Here is a 9,633-nt window from a genome sequence, read left to right on the forward strand (position 1 = left end):
GTGTGTGTGTGTGTGTGTGTGTGTGTGTGTGTGTGTGTGTGTGTGTGTGTGTGTCTGTGACACAAGTGATAAAAGGGCCGAGAGGTGATTTGACTCATCGACTCATCACCTGTGCTCCCATCACCCCCTCCTCTCCTATACTTAACAAAAGTTGTGTTGAGCCTTCATTGCCACTATACAGGCGTGTTTAGGTGACAGAGGTTTATAAATGAACCGTGGTTTAGATTCTTTTTCCGACTTCTTAATAAAGGCTTGCCTTTCAACCAATAAATCACCCATATCAGCTCCTATTTTCATTGGAGTTAACATTTGAATACCTCTTTAATTCTGTCACTTTGGTCAAATATCCAGGATCAGGAATCAATTGGGAATTTTCTAGAAACGTTTTCAGCACAAAGGTAAAAAAAAAAAGAAAAAAAAAGAAAGAAAGAAAAAACTAAAAGTGGTTAACGCCTTTCTTTGTTTCTTTGTAACTGTATTTTCCCAAAGAGGGACATGGACAAGCCCTTCCAGTGATATAGAACAAACAAGTGATGTTAAAGGTTTTACAGTGTCTTTTAACTTGACAAGGCTGAAGCCCATAACTTCATGTTAGTGATAATGATTGACTATAACCAGTAGTTTCTCTTTGGCACCGTAAAAAGGATTTGTTTAACAACCAATCCTCAGAACAATGGCAAAGTCAAAGGAACGGGAAGACCTGAGGAGAATTCTTGTGAAGGGTCAACACTAGGATGGACTCCACCTTGGGAGTTGAGATAAAATTTTCAACAGGTTTGGTTACAAGCAAGCAGGGGCGGTCCTAGCCTGTTTGGTGCCCTAGGCGAACACTCCCTCTGCCCCCCGCCCCCCCCCCCAACACACACACACAACAACACAACCTCAGGTCCCGGCACGTCTTATGCAGTGGAGGCGTGATGAACTGATGGAGCTCCGCTGTGTCAGCCTCACCTGCAGCCGTGCACAAATCAAAGTGAAGTAAGAAAAACCGGAACAAACGCACACTAATCATGAAGCTACAGAGCCCCTTTACTCACATGGGTAAGGAAAATTTTCATTGCATGTCCACATGTTGATGTGACAACAAGACATATACAATTCAATGTATATGTCTTGCTCACTATGTATTAACAGACCTCTCTGCATTGAATCATATCTGTTATTAACCTCTGTCTCTCTTCCACAGCATGTCTTTTATCCTGTCTTCCTTCTCTCACCCCAACCGGTCGCAGCAGATGGCCGCCCCTCCCTGAGCCTGGTTCTGCCGGAGGTTTCTTCCTGTTAAAAGGGAGTTTTTCCTTCCCACTGTTGCCAAAGTGCTTGCTCATAGGGGGTCATATGATTGTTGGGTTTTTCTCTGTATCTATGAAGCGCCTTGAGGCGACTTATGTTGTGATTTGGCGCTATATAAATAAAATTGAATTGAATTGAATTGAACATGTAAACAACAATTATTTAATACAGATTTAATAATTAAAGCCTCTCATTTTCCACCTCGTTTACCCTTTAATTTAAAGACTGATATGTTGAAATGGTTTGACACACAGTGAAATGATTTAATGCACAGCAGAAAGTGCATATTAACTGTGACTGCAAGTAAGTCACAGAAAGGTTATGCAACTTTGCACTGGGCTGAACAAGATTTAACTGGGAGATTGATTATCATTTGCCTCAGGCCTGACAGGTCTTAGGGCAATTCTAAAATAGTTTCTGAAATACATTTCATAACTGGATATTTTTGGAAGATAATCAAACCTGCAGAGTAGATGGGTGCCATGCCGTAGGTAAGCCAGGCGCTTGCTTCGTTCTTGTGTCGTCAATAGAGCTGCACGGGCCGCCATCAAAAGGTGACAACAGTGGGAGAGGTGATGCTGCTCAGAAGGAGCTGCAAAACAAACCTTCTTGGATGGGAATAGAAGTGGCTGTTGTACCAGGGATACCTCTAACTCTAACAGAGGCCCTTGATTCCAAATGGTTTCCGGTAGGATGAAGCAAAAATACATGGCGAGTTAGAAGCTGAGCACTTTCTATAGTTGTGGGCAGTTTTTGCAGAGCCACAAAGTGAGCACCTTTGGAAAACTGGTCAATTATTGACACTGATGAGGTTCAGGGAAATGTGGGAGCATGGCCATCCAGGAACAGATAGAGGTCTAAGCGGACCCATGAACAGTAAACTGGAGGACTTGTTTTGGACAGAATAGGCAGATGCAGTACATTCACATACATCTTTAATTACATGACTGTAAAGGTTGACAAACTCCAAGAAATGCTGGAGATTTCTCATCATTGCCAAAACTGTCTACTCCACCATTTGAACCTAAGCTGGGTGTCATTTTACCTGTACTTAGTAATAAATCCCCAAAGTGCCACAAAATCAACATGCAATATAAATCCTTGTCCTTTGACATGCAGTTCATTTTCCAATAAGCATTCCAGTGCCTGGAGGATGTGATTTTGATGCTTGGAAATGGTCTTGGAAAGGATGAAAATATTATCCAAGCAGACAAAGGTGAAGTCAGCACATTGTTACCCATGGCTTGGAGCACAGCTGGAGCAGTGGTATGCATAAAAGGGATCCCAAAATACTTGAAGTATCTTTTATCCACACCCTGTGGTAAGCGTTACTGAGATACAACTTTGAAAAAATGGTGGCACCCTGCAAGAGTTCAAATGCGGAAGACAACAGAGGCAACAGATACCTGTTTTTAACAGAGATTTGATTCAAATGTGGATGCATGGTTTGAGATCCTCACCCTTCTTCTCCAGAAAGAAAAAGCCCAAACAGAGTGGAGATGACAAAGGCGTGATGATGCCCACTGCCAGGGAACCCATGATGTACATTTCCAAAAGATGTACATTTACACTTTAATTATTGCTTCCTGCAATAATTAAAGTGTAAATGTCTACAGCCCATTCATACAATCACTGTGCTGGAATAGAGAAAGCCACATTCATTAGAAACACCTCCTCCAAATCATATTTCCTGGATACCGAGGACAGGTGACAGAATGAACTTTAGTCAGTTATTGTATTCCAAGACTGGTCAATGCCTGCATTATGGATTTTTAGCCTCTGTACCAGGGGTGTGCTAGGTATGTCAAAGATAAACAGACTGAGAAACTCAGTGAGGTTTTTTGAGTGATACTGGCAAGATAAGTACTTTTTTGAGCTGAAACCTGAAGAGGCTCTGGCAGGCTCTCCAACAGAATCCCTGGCTGATAAGTAAACATGGTGTTAAGAAAGGTTTGCCCATGGTGATGTTCATGGTGATGTTCATGGTGATGTTCATGGTGATGTTCAGGTCTCTTTAGTTGAGCGGATAGTTGAGCAGATGACCATATGCCACAAGGCTCAATGCATTGATCTGGGCTTGATTTCAACCCAGGGCCTCTTGCTGCATGTGGATTAGATTCCTAATCTCCTTCAGGTAGGCCGTCTCGTTGTTATCAGAGATCAGGCCCACCACGACGGTGTCGTCAGCAAACTTGATGATGGTGGTGGAGCTGGTAGTGGCCACACAGTCATATGTGAATTTGAATTTGAATTTGATTTGATTACCCCGTCTCTCTCCCCACACTCCAATCCTAAAAAGTTCACTGTTCAATCAAATAAAGGCAAAATGCCAACAAATTATGTTCTCCTTTAAAATTGCTTAAGGTTTGAACATAAGCAAATCCAGAAAGGTCAGGGACCAAAAACACAGCCTATTAAAAATAATCCATTAATATTATTTTACATAAGAGCTGAAGGAAAGCATAATTATTTCTATATTTCTATATATCTCTTTAACTCACCCCTCAAAAAACATACAAAAAACATACTGAGTCAGTTTTATGTTCTCTTTACTGAGGCCAGCATGAACTTCACGGAAGTCCGAGGTGTTTGCTCAACAACTTACAGTTTATGGGTAAACTAGCTGCGTTAGTTGTTAGACTAACTCAAGATAGGTGTGAGACATTTATCCAAGGTTACTGGTTATCACATGGTTTCTGTGATGCTTTAGCCTTTAGCTTTTGCTTGAAACACAAAACGGTAGCAACAGACTGACACAGAAATTGAACACCTAAAGATATTATCCAATCTGAATTCATGTGAGTAACAGAAACCAACATGAATTTGAACATGGAGAGCAGTTTTCATTATCTAACAATTCCTCTAAAAGCTACTAAAAGCTTTAAATGTATTACCTAAAACCACAAATTTTAGATTAGTGGTGCTCGGAAGTAAATATCATTGCCAACTCTAAGAAGCTGACACTCTCAGTTGATTCATACATAATTCTCAGCAACTATAAGATGGTAGTTATACTTTGAGCCTCATGATAGATTGGCAACCTGTCAAAGGGTGTGCACTCATGAGAGCTGGCTTCCAGCATCCACTGTAACCGTTGCATACGTGGAAGACAATAGATGGATGGGATGGTTTTCTGTTTACTGGAAATCTGTTTTATCTGTCCCTGTGTTGGCCCAGGGGCGTCCAACTCCAGGCCTCAAGGGCCGGTGTCCTGCAGGTTTTAGATAGCACCCTGGTTCAGCACACCTGAATCAAATTATTATTAGGCCTCTGAAGAACTTCAAGACACGTTGAGGAGGTAATTTAGCCATTTAAATCAGCTGTGTAGGAGCAAGGACACATCTAAAACCTGCAGGACACCTGCCTCGATGCCTGGAGTTGGATACCTCTGTGTTGACCTGTATTTGTATATGTCATGCGCTGGCCCATACTACAAGGAATGATGACTAGTGCTCAAAATATTTCCTAAATCCCTGCCAATTTATGTTTTTAAGCTCTCAAATGTGTATTACTCTTCAAATGTCAGATTTACACACCGCAAGCCCAGACTCATAATTATCTCTTTTATCACCTCCACAGGTGTGTCCCACATTTTTATTTTCCTTTTAGTCTGGAGGCATATGGAAAATCACATATTATATATCACAACCCAAAAGATAAATCCTAAATGTATGATATTTCATAACAGTCTAAGCATAACATGAAAACTAAAAACTTTCAAATATGCTGAGTCGTAATGTTACATAATAAAATGTTATGGTCGTTTCAGATGCACTCTAAGTGTCACGGCACTGGGTCTGACGACCCATTGTTTGTCTTTTGGGTTTAAGTTATACTCTTTGAATTATGGTTTTCTGTTTATATTTATAGTTCCTGGTATCTAGGTTTCTGTTCTGTTTCTGTGCCGTCGCTGTGTTCTCGATGAAGGTTTCATTCTGTTGTATGCTTAGTCTTGATTTTCTGTCTTTACGTCTTCCCTGTGTTCCTCATCTAGTTACTTTTGTCTGTGCTTCATGTTACAGAGTCTGTCATGGTTTCCACATCTCTGTATCAAGTCTGCGTCTTTGCTAATGTCTCGTGCTTCCTGTTTTACTTTGGTTGTCCTTGTCCTATGTCAGTGTATTCTGCTTAGCTTCCTTTGTCTTGTTATGTCTCATTTGTCCCAGCTGTTTTCCCACTCATTGCCCAGCCTTTCATTGTCCTGCCTGTGTATTTTAGCCCTGTGTCTTCCTCTATTTGTTGCTGGTTTGTCTACTTGTCATCCCTAAATTTTCACCTGCGTTTCAAGTTTTTCTAGTTCCTTGCCTCAGATTGCATCCTTCTTGTTAATTTTGTCAGTTTAGGCTTTTCTTAGTTTGAGTTTCTGCCATTCTCTGCTTTTGTTCGTATTTTGCCTCCCACTGTGAATAAAGTTCACGCTCAGTAAGTCGGTTGTCAGTGTCTGCTCTTGAGTCCACATCTTTCACCAGTGATCTCCTCATGCTCTGCCTTGCGGATCGTGACAAAAAGTATAGTTGTGTTCACTATAGTGTTTTTGTTTTGTGGATAGTACTCTGCTGTAGCTGCAGCAAACCTGGTTTGAATCATTTTCACAGTCCTTTATCCTGCAACCGACCATAAGCCATTAAAAAACAGTTTTTTCAGGAGGAACAAGGCAGCACAGAGTATTTCATAAATAAAAAATAATAATAGAAACTATAAATACTGTTTAAGCATTCCAGCATGAGCGATTTTAAATTCTGGTATAAAGATTTATTTTTTTAATCTGTTTCACTGCAGTTTGCAGACAATAGATATTATAACCCAAGAGATAGACCTACATGAATGGTATCTGATACTATCTAATACAAATAAATATATCATTATTATTATTGTTGTTGTTGTTAAGTTTAGTGTAATTATGACAGCTTTTTAATCCTCTTTATCTATTTCAGAGTTTCAGTAGCCAATTGACTGTTTATCAAGCAAGTGTGCTGGAAATAGTAATAGTAGTGGTTTAATCTAAATATCAAGACCAACTGTCATAAGCTGAAGCTCTAAATTGTCGATTACAACTTTTCCGAGTTGTCATAACTACCACATATATAAGATACTTGTTATACTTTGAGCCCTTTAACAGGCTGGTGACCTTGCCTGGGCGTACCCTGCCTCTTACCCTATCACAGTTTGGAGAGGCTCCAGAACACATGCAACCCTGAGTCATCATTTTACATGATAAAATGTTGGATTTTGCACTCCAAAGGTTAAATAGAAAGTTATGTTCACTTCTTAGGCGGTTCTACTTTGAACAGTAGCACACTGAGATTGGACAGTGGCTTGTGTTTTGGTTTAATATGGTTCACCGCATTTTATCCTGCACCCCAGAAGTCTTTTCAACAGTATAGTCCTTTGCTAAATTAAGAGCAACAAAGATACAAGTTGTGTTAAATCATGTTAACAATTTTGTTAACATGTTAAAAATGTAAACATAATTTAAGAGTGATGCAAAAGTCTGCAGGAGAAAATGCTGAGTGGTAGAGCGGAAGAATTAAGTCAAAGCAAATAAAAACTCAAAGAAATTTTCCTCCTTCCTGTCAAGGTGATGATTTACAAGCTCAAACTTAGAAGACATAAAATATACCAGTATTTTTCCCGCTACTGAAAGTATCTGTTTAAGCAAAGTCATTACATGTTTATGTCTTATAAAATCTGTTTATGGTATGAAACTGCAGAGGAGAGGATGTTAAATAAGAGCACCTGCATGAATATCAGTAGACGTGTGACCTGTTTGACAGTTCAGGGAAGTAGCACCGAATGTTGAATAAACACACTGTGACTGTGATGACCTTAACTATGTCCCTGAATCGGATACTTATAAGTGCTATATGGAGGATCAGAAAGCCACACGCATCAAAATAAAGAATTATGTGCTTAATAATGAATTGTACAATAAAATATGCATTTGTAAATTCATTTACAAATTCATTTTTAATTTTATTTATTCAAACACTACTAAAGTAATTTAATATTATTTAATAATTTAATTAAAAATAAAAACACTGTTTTTAAATCAATATTTTAAAATGAATTATTCATCTATTAATAAATACTTTAAATCAAAAATAAGGCTCACAAAAAAAGAATTAAACTCTCAATCAAACCCTCATTTCAAAAAAAAAAAAAGTGAATTCCAAAATTAAAAAACAGATTTTGAAAATTGTTTTAAAAATACAATTTTAAAAAGACAAATAAGTAAATGGATTAAAAAATCAAAGATTTTCAACAAATATATTTCTGACATTTTAAATGGCGATTCCACAACTCATTCGAAAGTGGTTTAGCAACAGATTAACTACTGGATTATGTCCTGGATTAGTTGACAGATTAATTATTGGATTAGCTATCTGATTTCTGAAATCCCAAACCAATACATATTAGCTTTGCAACAGTGTAAGGAGCTCACTGATTGGTTGGACATACGCATGCACTGCTAAGAAGTGTGTGTGCTTACACAAGGGCCATTCAGCCTCCGGATTGACACTCTGCCCAACACGGATATGTGAAGAATGAAGGGACCCTGCAGTGAAACAGAGAGCTGAACCTCCAAGTGTGTGCCTGCGGACTGAGCTGATAAAACAAGTAAAAGTACAAATGTGTACAAGTTACAGACGTCATTCTTAATAAAGTTACACAACGCTTTTGGTGTGACTTTATATTGTGTGTTAAAGGGGATAATGGTTAGGAGGTAAAGTAGAGGATGCAGAGACAATCATCACTGAGGCAGTCTCTCCTGCATGAAGTCCAGTTGGTGGTTTTCCTGTGTGTGTGTGTGTGTGTGTGTGTGTGTGTGTGTGTGTGTGTGTGATGCCGCAAAGCTGACTATGAGCTGTAACATCCTCCATGACTGTGGTATGGAACAGATGTGGGTGTGTCCTCATCTCACGGAGGAGTCCAAGTTGTCATCAAACAAACCTTCACACAAAAACAAAATATAAACAAATAAAATTACAGCAGTGATTTAATTACTTTATGACCTCTGTTAAAATTATTTCTACATCGTTTGCTCAATATATCACAGCATTCAGGGCCATTATAAGCACAGAACGTACAGAGAAAGGTACTAAACTGAATCAATTTCAGCTTTTGTGCGTGCTTACACTTATTAGCAACGCAAAGTTATGAGCACAAACAGCAATGTAGAAAAATCCAGGCAGCTAATCCTGTTTAATCTCAGAGCTAATCAATATGCTAATATAAATGCTAATCTGTGAACTAACAGGAAAGGGAAATAGATTTTCATATGAGTTGTGGAATCACCAGTTTAAATGTCAAAAATTAATCTCTGAATTTTGAATCCATATACTTATTTCTCTTTTTGAATTGTGCTTTAAAAACAATTTTGAACATCTGGGGGTTTTTTTTAATTTTGGAATTAAAAAATGTTTAAAATTTGGTTTTGAATGAGAGTTTAATTCTTTTTTGGGAAATTCATTTTCGATTTGAAGTAGCTATTAATAGATTAATAATTCATTTTGAAATATTGGTTAAAAAATAATGTTTTTATTTTAAATTTAAATATTAAATAAAAAATATACTTTAGTCATGTTTGAATTAATAAACGAATTAAAAATGAATTTGTAAATGAATTTACAAATGTATATTTTAATATTAATATTGTACAATTCATTATTTAAGCACAGAATTCTTTATTTAAATGGCTTTCTTTGTCTTTTTTATACATCTACTAATCTGTGGGGTGTTTTTAAACTCTTCATTCAGTGTTTATTCAACATTAAGATTTATACATATATATATACATATATATTTCTTTACCCAAGACGAATCATTTAAAATCTTCTTAAAATATAATTAGTTATGTTTTTCTATTGTAAGTTGAGCTAACCTTGACAAAATTGGGTAGTTACTTAACTTTAATCAACTAGTTGTACAACTGCATTATTGGACATTACAGGCTTTTTCTTGCAATTGCATTACAGCCTTTTATTCCCTACAGTGTCTCAAATATGACATTGCTTCCTGCGAAATATATGTTATTGTTTTCTGTAATAAATATCAGAAAATTACAATTACAGACCACTGTGTTTTAAATTCTTAAAATCTTGCATATTGTCCGTTTTTTAAATTCTAGTAAATATTCTGTACACTGTTGATGTCCGGATAGCTGCAACTAATCTGATGGCCACTAGAGACTCCCATGGAGTGAATGTTTTAACTGTAGTACATAAGCAACCTGTCTCTGAGTCTTTTTTTGATTGTTTTACTGTTTGATTCTTTTGTTTTGTAATTATTATTATGACAAAAATGTTCTTCTTAAATTTGACTGTTAACAGTTTTCAGAGA

Source organism: Haplochromis burtoni, unplaced genomic scaffold (assembly GCF_018398535.1).
Source record: "Haplochromis burtoni strain Fernald_Lab_line unplaced genomic scaffold, NCSU_Asbu1 Contig_171, whole genome shotgun sequence".
Taxonomy (NCBI): Eukaryota; Metazoa; Chordata; class Actinopteri; order Cichliformes; family Cichlidae; genus Haplochromis; species Haplochromis burtoni.